This window comes from Papaver somniferum, chromosome 5 (assembly GCF_003573695.1).
Source record: "Papaver somniferum cultivar HN1 chromosome 5, ASM357369v1, whole genome shotgun sequence".
NCBI classification, from domain to species: Eukaryota; Viridiplantae; Streptophyta; class Magnoliopsida; order Ranunculales; family Papaveraceae; genus Papaver; species Papaver somniferum.
In genome coordinates this window covers 131,217,213-131,228,257 of record NC_039362.1, presented here as the reverse complement: position 1 = coordinate 131,228,257, position 11,045 = coordinate 131,217,213, and positions in this window count along the sequence as shown.

The following is an 11,045-nucleotide window of genomic DNA, read 5'->3' as shown; positions in this document are numbered from 1 at the left end:
CACTTGGATATTGGTTTTTGATACCGTCCAAGTTGTTTCATATATTAATCAGGATCACGGATTTCCATCTGTTTGATTTGATGATTACATTAAGTGACAAAGATATAGCTCTTAGATATATTTCTTGATTGAGCTCACTTTATTAGTTGGTGCTCTCAGAATTATGTTGGAGTTAGTCCATACAAATTTCCTAAACGAAATATTGGGTGTGGTAGTTAGACCCCCGCTTTTTCAGAATTCATATCTCAAAATATAGACAACAAGTTTCATACCCTGAAGAATTTGGATCTGCATATTTCGATGCGACTAAAATTGATCATGGATATTGATTTTTGGGATCGTTCAAGTACTCTTCTTAACAATCAGGTTGGCAGACACCATTGTCTAAACTTTCTTGTTGAGAAGACATAAAGACATAATCTCTATATACATATTGTCAAGGATCATTATTAATTTGATCTACTTGCAATTGTATTAGGTTTTATCCATACAGGTTTCCAAACGAAAAACTTGGTTGTGTACTTGGTACCCTTTCCTTATCAACTACATTCCGGTGCGAAGTCTTATGGTAGGCTAGTTCTTGTAGAGGTTTAATACAGTGTGGTGTTCAAAGTTGTACGAGGAACCGAGGTTTTTCTGCAAGTGCAGTTTTCCTCATTAAAAAAACGTCTAGTGTCTTGTGTTTATCCTTTTACGCATTATATTGTTTATCAGAAAAGTATAAGTAGTACTTGATCAATCTAAATAATTTAAGTCCTTATTGTTTGAGATCAAATACAAGATTTTTTTTTCTTGTTGAATTCATATAATGAGAGATAGATTGCTAGTTTCATACTTGTTGGGGTTCGGACCCTCTTGATTCGGATGTGACTAGATTGATCTTGAATATTAATTATTGAGATTGTCCAATAACTCTTCTACATGGTCAAGTTCATGGACCTTTGGTCTAAACATATTGATTGTGGGAGATAAAGAGAAAAACTCTATGTATAATCTTTTTCAAGGGTCTTACTTTCAAAAGTTAGCCACACAATTGTTGCCACGTGCCTCTTATTCGTTGCATGTAATGTTAGTAGTTGGCGATCCCACACTGATAGATATTTTTGGGGCTGATTTGTTTGAACCCTGTATATTGTTAGTGCTCATTTTTGTACTTATTATGGTGTTTTATGTGTGGAGGTGTTTTTGGGAAATAAACATTCTTGTAAAAATTGGCTCGAAAAAATGTTTTACCCGGGAAAAATTACTAAAGGCACCCAGAAGAAATGTTAAAGGCACCCCTGGAAATTGATAAAGGAACCCCAAATCCGGAATAGGGATACTCCACTTTCTTCCTCAAATTTGGCGGGAAAATGTTGTTTGATAATTCAGTGACAGCGTGAGATAGATTTTCTTGCGGTATAGGATTGATTTCATCCTGTTTCGTTGAAATCAAGAGTCCAGCTAGATTTACAGTTGGGTTGGCTTTACAAGGGCATGTTTCTTCCGCTCTTCCATTTTGAATTTTTTAATTGTTAATTTTTTTATCTCTATCTTTTCTTTAACTCTCTGTAGTACGTCTCGATACATATTATCCAGGTTTACAAGGTTTTGCAGCTTAGTATCCATTACAAATTTAGCCTTTATTTCTTTTTTCATGCCATCGATACTATCTTAAGAAAATTGACAATAATTCAAAATCTTCAGCTATTTTTAGTTTAATTCGAAACTAAGTTATTTTTAGCTAATGGTTAGATCTTTGTACTAGTTATTCATACTGTTTACTATCTATTTATAGTTTTTGTATTTGGTTGTTCCATAACTTTCTGGTTGAAAACACATTTGTTTGTCCCTGGAGTAGTTGACCTTGGTAGTAGGCAAGGTTTTTTTTTCCCCATCATGTACAACTAGCTGCTTTTAGTTTTAATTTTAAATTTTCAGGATTAAATCGTGTTTTCACATCTCATATATTTAGTGGATTTTATCCACTTGTTAGCAGTATAATTCTAATGCTGGACCCCCATCTATTATGTACTATGTCTGTGTAAGGTTAGCGTGTACCTTAATCTTTGTGTGTGTTTTTTCTTTGGATAGGAAAATGAAGGCTCATGTGAAACAACATAATGTTGAAATCAGTGCTGGCTATGTTAATCTGGCTTCTAATTTAGTAAATTAAGCTCAAGGGATGGTGATCCCACTGGTTGTGTTCTTTTGAAGATGCAACCTCAACGCTCACCAAATGAATCATTGATGGTAACAATTCACCCGTTATCCCAATCAGTAGCAAGACTCCTGTGTTTGGATATGTCGTCATGACACTTCTATCACTCATGAGGTTCTTAAAAGGACGCGAGAATCCATGTTGATAGTTATATCGTGAGCCGAGACGCTCATATCCCATAACTTGTTTGCGAATTTTTACATACTGCCAGTGTTAGAAGACTTCTCGCTGGGTAACGAAGGAAAATTAAAAGTTTCTAGTTTACTGAAGATTCACTTTTATTTGGATTATATAGAGATTTTTTTTATTAGTAGTTTCACTTCTGGACTTATCACATTATAGCTTTCCTTTGTCAAGATCTACGAATTTTCCTTGTCAAGTTTTAATGAGGCAATACATGCGTGTCCAACACCAAATCACTCTACGGATTTCAGTGATTTTTATCCTTTATTTTGTTTTGTTTTTTCTCTTTTCCTTGTAATAATTATTAATGTAGCTTATTTTTTAAAAAAAAAAGAAGAAGAAGAAAAAGATCAGTTTGGATACCAGAACAACCTGGCTTGATTGGGGTATACCCAGATTAATTGGGTATACCAAATTTAAACTCATCCAACCTAGTGTGCTAAGGGGTGTCTAAAAGGTGTTAAAAGACCAAATTGCCCCAAAATAAAACCATGCCGACTAAAATCCATCCAAAATCTTTTTCCAAAACCCTAACGATGAAATCAAAAAAAAAAATCCAAAAAAATCAAAAAAAATCTGAAAATGTGTATCATACGGGTTGTGAGATTGGGTATGATTTTGTACCCAATCTCAAATCCTTATGACTCAATATTTATACCAAACGTCGGCAAGGTATTTTTTGTCGACCTTGCCGACTAATACTAGTCGGAAGGGTAATTTTTTGTCGATCTTGCCGACTTTTCATCTCTGAAATTAGTATTTACAGGTTCAGCACATTATTCATCCTTATACCTTGCCGACTATAGTTTAGTCGACAGGTTATGAAATTAATACCTTGCCGACTAATCATGCATTTGTAACACCTTCTATGTATGTCAAAAATCTTATAGTCGGCAGGGTAGTGTTTTTTCGACCTTGCTAACTTATCATAGTCGGTAGGGTATTTTTTTTGTCGATCTTGCCGACTTTTCATACTTTCAGAATTGAAAGTGTTGATTCCTTCTGTAATTTTGAGTATGAAATCACTCAGCAGCTTTGCAATCCCCTTTGTAGAAGTGGTTGGCTAGTGTGGTTTCATTTCCGCTATAAAAAAAATCTCAAAAAAAAAATCATCAAAAAGCATAACACATAGGTTCGTTTTTGCTTTATCTTCGTTTTCATTCTTGTTTGGTTGCATAGTTCTGAGACAACCTACGTCTGTCAGCTGGTAGCTCTAGTGAGCTTAGACATCTCCGGGAGCAGGTAGCCAAGTTGACTTCCGATGTTTGATATTATCAGAAGAAGTCTGACAGGTTGATGAACGTGACGGTTCATAACGAGGCCCAAATCTCTCTTGAATCTGCTCATAAAGCAGATCTTGTGAAGCATATGGATTTGCTCCGTAAAGAATATGACGAAGCCCTTAAATGGAAAGAGGGTCTCATTTTAAAGCAAAAGGAGGATATTGCCTTAGTTGAGAAACGCCTCTCAGCCCAAGAAATTATCAACAAAAAGTATCATGCAGATTTTGAAGATGTTTGTGCTTCCTTGGATAAGGTTACTGCAGAGCGTAATTCTCTTAAGAATAGACTTGTCGAGGATGGATCCGCGTCTTCTTCCATGTCCCGTGCATCCTTGGTAAAAAGATTGGAAGAGCTAGAGAATGTTTACCAAGTTTTATCCTCTGAGAATGCTTCACTCCGGATTGATTTTGAGGATATCCGGACTGAACGAGATACCCTTGCGGAGGATCTCGAAGCCGCTGAGGTTGACCTTTCTGAGGCCCAGCATAGTTTATAGCCATGCCGGAGGTAGCTTAGGGTTCTTATATTCTAGCAGCATTCTTTGTACTATTTGCTGCCTTTTCTTATTACTTACACCTTTCGTATTCGCAGGTCTCTAGGAGCAACTTGTGGGTGAAAATGTCAAGATTAATCGTCTTGAAGGCCAAATATCTTCTTTGAAAACATCTCGTCAGTTTGATGTTGCCGCGAAATTCAAAGCTGAGTCTCTCCAGTAGGCTAACGATCAGCTTAGCGCTCAAATGATGGAGCTTCGTCGGAAATCAGCTTCGGATCTGGAGGCTCAGTCCTCCAAGATGAAGGTGCAATTTGAGAGTTCGACCATTGACTATATCAACAATGCCTTTGCGGAAGCCGAGCTCAAAGATGAAGGAATTGTGTTTCCTCGTCTTCCTTACCCTTGATTTTGTCGTATCTAGCTTAGCTTAACCAGACTCTTTGTTGTACTGTGCCCTCAGCTGAGGTTCCCTTGTGTTATCTCCTTTCATTGAAACAATGCTTTGTGATGGTTTGAACCTTCTTTATCTGCAACTTTTAAGACATGGCAGTCGTATTTTGGTAACATTATTATTTTACCTATGTTATTGCATGTACATTTTTGTTTGTAGACGTATTGCGTCTAATTGATTGCACAATCAAGTTATCACAAGGTGCTAAGGTATGTTTAACCTTTGGTGGAACATTCATCGTCCTACCTAAGTATCCTTTGGCCAGAAGGTACTGTGGTGGCGAAGGTTCCTACGTGGGAAATAGTTTTCATGTAACCCTATGCGTTCAATGCGAAGACTGCTTTACTTCGACAAGGTATCTCTATAGGGGATATCTTACTTTTCGTTACTGCCTCTTTAAGGGAGATATTTCCCCGAGTAATTAAAGTCTACGGGCATCCAACTCAAAACCAATTGGCGATGCGTGGAGAGTGTTTGAAGTGCGTGGGCTTCCAACTCAAAACCAATTGGCGATGAGTGGAGTGGCCCTTCCATATTATATCTTAAGTTATTAAGGGGATATTAACAGTGTGGGACTATTATCCTTCACACGCCCCCTCACGTGTAGCCTCGTTGGGTCTAACACGTGGACCTACGTTGTGTGGTGACCGTTGGGCCTACTCACACACGGGCCTAGCTCTGATACCAAATTAAAGTCTACGGGCATCCAACTCAAAACCAATTGGAGATGAGTGGAGAGTGTTTGAAGTGTGTGGGCTTCCAAGTCAAAACCAATTGGCAATGAGTGGAGTGGCCCTTCCATATTATATTTTAAGTTATTAAGGGGATATTAACAGTGTGTGACTATTATCCTTCATATCCGAGTATTGACATATGCACAGTTATATCTTGCCTTGTCTCATCGTCAATCCTGACGGAGGGTGTCTATTCTAACCCAATTGTATTAATCGAAACTAACCTTTTAGAAAAAAAATTCTTTCATTGATTAGTAAGGTTTATAATACCTTTGATCAGGGATAGAACATGGTGGGTCATGACCCTTTCCTTTATTCTCCTGAGTAATCACCATTCTCTTACGGTTAGTACTTTTATTAGGTACATTGCATTCCAAGGGTGTTGTAATACTTCACCTTTTGGGGTCTTTATGTAGTAAGACCCTTTTCCGGCGATGTCATGTATGATGTAGGGCCCGTCCCATGTCAGAGCTATCTTGCCCCACTCCTTCTTTCTTTGATATGATGGTATCTGACGTAACACGTATTCCTCGACCACAAAGTTTCTAGGGATGACACGTTTGTTGTATTCCCGAGCTAGTATTCGTTGATAATTTACCATCTTTTGCAAAGCTACTTCTCGTCTTTCTTCAAGATCATCCAGCTTTTCCAACATCAAGTCTGTTGTTAGATTCTTCTCCCATGCCTCCGTTTTTGTTGTTGGAAGTATTATCTCCATTGGGATGACTGCTTCAACTCCGTAGGTCAGTAAGAATGGAGTTTCTCCCGTAGCTGAACTTCTTGTAGTTCGATAGGCCTAAAGGAAGTTGTACAGTTGTTCGCTATCTCTTCTTGTATGCTCCTAGCTTTTTCTTCAAGTTCATTGCTATGGTTTTGTTGGTCGCCTCTGCTTGTCCATTTCTCTTAGGGTATATAGGAGTGGACTTATTCTTCTGAATGTTGAAAGTATCAAACAACATGTCGATGTTTTTTCCTTGCAACTGCTTGCCATTGTCAGAGACTATGTCGGCTGGTATTCTGAACCTGCATATGATTTGTTCAAACAAGAATTTAAAGACATTTGTGTCCCTAATTCTTGCTAAAGCTTTTGCTTCCACCCACTTGGTGAAGTAATTCGTGGCTACAATAAGATATTTTGTTTCCGAGGTTCCCTCTATCAAGGGTCCAACAATATCAACCCCCCATTTGACGAATGGACAAGGGCTGATGACTGAGTTTAGCTCCGTTGCTGGTGCTTTGATCTTTCTGGCAAAGCGTTGGCATCTTTCACACCGCTTAGCCACGTTCTTTGAATATTTTTCCATGCTTAGTCAGTAGTATCCTTGCATTTTGGCTTTGACCGCCAAGGACCTTCTTCCGCTATGGTTTCCGGCATCTCCGTTGTGTATATCGTGGAGTATTTCCCCCATTCGGTTCGTGAGAGGCACCACATTAGAGGTCCGAGAAATGACCTCCTATACAATATTCCATCACGAATGTTGTACATTGCTGCTTTTGATTCGAGTTTCCGAGCTTCCTTAACATCGGCTGGTAAGGTACCTTTGTCGAGATACTGGTGAATTGGAATCCTCCAATCATCTTCTGCTTCGTCTCCGTTGCCTTCATCTGACATGAATTGGTCTTTGTCAGACTCTTCGGCTTCGTTATTTGATTCTCTTATTTCTTCGTCTTCTTTTCTTTATCTCCTTCTCTCATGGCTCGATTTTGAACGTCCAAAGCCTCCTCAACACCTGAGATAGGTCCTTCTATCGAAGGTTCACATATTCTTCCAATTTGTACGGTGGTGGTGTTTCTATCCCTTAGCATTGATTATATGAATGCTAAGGCATCTGCGTGTCTGTTATGTTTTCGACATACATGCCTGAATATTATGTTGCTGATTTTTGACGCATGCTCCTGAGCTAGCTTTAGGTATGAAGACAGCACTAGATCCAAAGTTTGGTATTTGATCTCGATTTGTCTAATGACCAACTGTGAGTCACTAGTAAACCGAACATATGATAAGCCTAGCTCCCGTGCCAAGCGTAGATTATATGACCGCCTCATACTTTGTGATGTTATTGGTGTACTGTTCGAATACTAACCTGAATGCGTAGATGAGTCGGTCTTCGATAGGGGTTGTTATTACAATCCCAATGCCCACGCCTTCTCCATTGGAGGAACCATCTACGAATATCTCCCATCTTCGTGAATTATGAGGTTCCAAGAGATCTTCTGGTTCTTTCTTGTCTTCCTCCATTCCTGGGATGTCGTCTATCTCGACTTCATCGCTGAGAGGTAGGTCTTCCAGAAAGTCTGCTAAGATTTGTGATTTCTCAGCCTTCCTAGTTTCAAATATTATGTGAAACTGTTTGATCATGGCTTTCCATTTTGCCACCCACCCAATTTTCTCCGTGCTATCGAGGATTTGACCAATCTGTGCCTTCGTGAAGACTCAGATGGTATGTGCGTAAAAATATATCCTTAGTTTTTGTGTTGCCTCTACTAAGGCATATATAAGTTGCTCCACCTTTGTGTAATTACGCTCCGCTGAACTGAGTGTCTTGCTGATGTAGTATATGGGTTTTTCTTCTTGCCCTTTGTCTCGTACCAATAATGCGCTCACATCGTAGCTTGTTGCTGCTAAGTATAAGGTGAGTATTTCACCTGGCTTCGGCTTCTGTAGGATGGGTACTGAAGCCAAGTATTCTTTGATAAAGCTTGTTCGCACTCCGTGGTCCATATGAACCTGCTTCCTTTCCTTAGCGTATCGAAAAATGCTTTGCATTTATCCGATGATCTTGCTATGAATCTTTCCATGGACGCTAAGATTCCATTTAGCTTTTGTACTCCTTTTAGTGTTTGTGGAGATGGCATTTCCATTATTGCTCTGACCCTTTAGGGGTCCACTTCTATTCCTCGCTTAGTCACCAAGTATCCTAGGAATTTTCCTAAGGTCACTCCGAATGTGCATTTCTCCGGGTTTACTTTCATGTGAAAGTTTCTCATGACTTCGAATATTCCCGTTAGGTCTGACAGGTGGTTTTTCTCCTCTTTGCTCTTGACAAGCATATCATCCACGTAGACCTCCAGTATCTTGCCTATCCATGGCTTAAAGATTTTGTCTATCAATAGCTGGTATGTCGCTCTCGCGTTCTTTAGTCCAAAAGGCATCTTTGTATAGCAATACAAGCCTCGTGGGGTAAAGAACGCAGCATGCTCCTGGTCTTCTTCTGCAAGGGCGATTTGGTTGTAACCGGAGTATCCATCCATGAAGGATAGCCTCTGGTGACCTTCGGTTGCATTGACCAGTTGGTCAATGTTTGGCAGCGGGTAGCTGTCCTTAGGGCACGCTTTGTTGAGATTGCTAAATTCGATGCAAATGCGTACGCCTCTGTTCTTCTTAGGCACAATCACCATGTTGGATATCCACGTGGGATACTTGACTTCTCGTATGAATCCTTCTGCTAGGAGTTTTTGCAACTCCTTTTATACTGCTTCCTGGTAGATATCCGCCACTTTGCGGATACGTTGCTTGAATGGTGCCATTTCTGGTTTGATCCGAAGGTGGTGGAGACCAGATTCGGGTCAATCCCTGGCATGTCTTCCATTGACAACGCAAAGACATCTACGTAGTCCCTTAGTAACCTTTGTAGTTGCATATCCTCTTCCTCTTCTAGTAAAGTTCCGATGTTGATTATTTTTGGCTCTGCCTCCATTCCGATGTTGATTTTCTTTGTTGGTTCCACCGGTGAGAAGGTTTTCTTCTGAGGTCGTAGAGGAGTGTGTTTCTGTAATTGTTATTTAGCAGAGATGTTCGCTCCCGGAGTGCCGGAGGTGCTTGCTTCCGGAACTGAGGTGGCTTCGTGTACTAGAAAGGCCACGTCCTTTACTTCCTTGGTGTTTGCTTTTTGTATTTTCCTTTCGTGTTGATGTGCAGTGACTCTTTCTTCGTTGAGTCTGACCTCTGCTAGATTGCATAGCCTTGCATCCTGTTGATCACCTTTGATTTCCATTTCATCCATAGGTGTAGGGAATCGAAGGTACTGGTGATGTGTCAAAGTTTTTCCTCGTAATCGATGGACCCATAGTCTGCCCATGATTACGTTGTAGCGCGAAGGTGCTTCCACAACACGGAACCTTGTATTGGTTACTAAGGGTCCTGCGCGTACCTATAAGACAATTTCTCCTTTTGGTCTAGAGACTGCTCCGTTGAAACCGTATATTGTGCAAGTGGATGAATCCATTTTCTCAGCTGTCAAACCCATACGTAGGTAAGGTTCGTCGAACAATACATTTAATTAGCTTCCCCCATCAATGAGGACCTTCGTGACGTTCCATCCGTGTATTGGAAGAGTGATCACAAGTAGATCGTTGTGCATCTCGACCTCCTGGTTGACGTCTCTTGTTGAGAATGCTAATGGTGTATCCATACATGCTTCCCAAGTGCTAGTAGGTGGTCCACTTAGCTTGAACACCTCGTGGGCTTCTAGATTTCTTCTGTTTCGAGCTAACTCGAGGATGTCTTCGAGTATCTCCTACTGGCCTCCGCTGGAAAAGGTGATCATGTTGATGTATTTGTCGTCCTGAGGTAGTTCTACCCTTTTCTTGGGGGTTACTTCAATATCATCTGGTTGTGTCTGCACATACTCCATGAATTTACCTTCGTCTATGAACCTCTGAATCATGTTCCTTAGGTGATAGCATGTATCAGTTGTATTCCCATAGTAATGGTGGTACTCACAGTACTCCTTAGCCTCTTTTGTTTTATCCGGTTGCTTTCCCCTAGTGGTAATTAGGTAACAGAAACCCCGGTTTCGCTCCTTCCTTGCTTAGAATGTGGGAGAACGTGGTGTTTATCTTTGTGTAAATTTTATCTACAAATTCTTCTCTTACTTTTCCTATTCCTTTGCCATCTCCGTATTTTGATCTTTTGTCTCGAGAAATGGTTCTGCCCCCGACTTCATTTTGCCTCTTAGGTATCTCTGGAATGGTTCCAGGGAGTTAGTTCGTTGCAGAGCTGTTATTGTCTTTGCTTGCGCCCTGGGGCTGTCTTTCTGGATTTCTTCAAGTCTGATGTAGCGATCTTGGACAACCCTAAGCTCTCCTTCAGAATCAAGGGCTTGGTTGTGTATCTCCACGAGGATGGTTGAGGTTCTATCAAGTCCGTACTTATAGCAATTAATGTTAATTTATGGATTGACTTTCCCAATTGCTTGACATGTCTTCTGCCACCTGTCTGTGTATTGCATCAATGTTTACCGGGGTCCAATAGGTAAAGCAAATAGCCTATCTAACTCTGGATTTGTTGACTTGTTGTACATGTATGTCTCAAAGAACACCGTAGACAATTGTTCAAAAGAGTCAATTGAGTTCGCTGGTAAGTTGGCATACCATGCCAATGCTGATCCTGTCAAGCTTGCAGGAAAGTACCTACAAAGTACTACCTCATCTCTTTCCCAATGGGCAAGGACACGAGTGTAGTACTGTATGTGGGTTGCGGGATCAGAGGTACCATTGTATGCCTGAAACGTAGGTATCGGGCATCTCGCAGGGATAGGCTCCCTCAAAATTTGAAGAGACAATGGAGATGTTGACGCTTCCTGGAGCACCTCTTCTAGCCTTGCTCCTGCGTGACCGGTTTTCAATCCTTGTATCTCTTTCCGCATTTTCTCCATTTGCTCCATGACCATGTTCACATTGTGAGCATCTCTTAGAA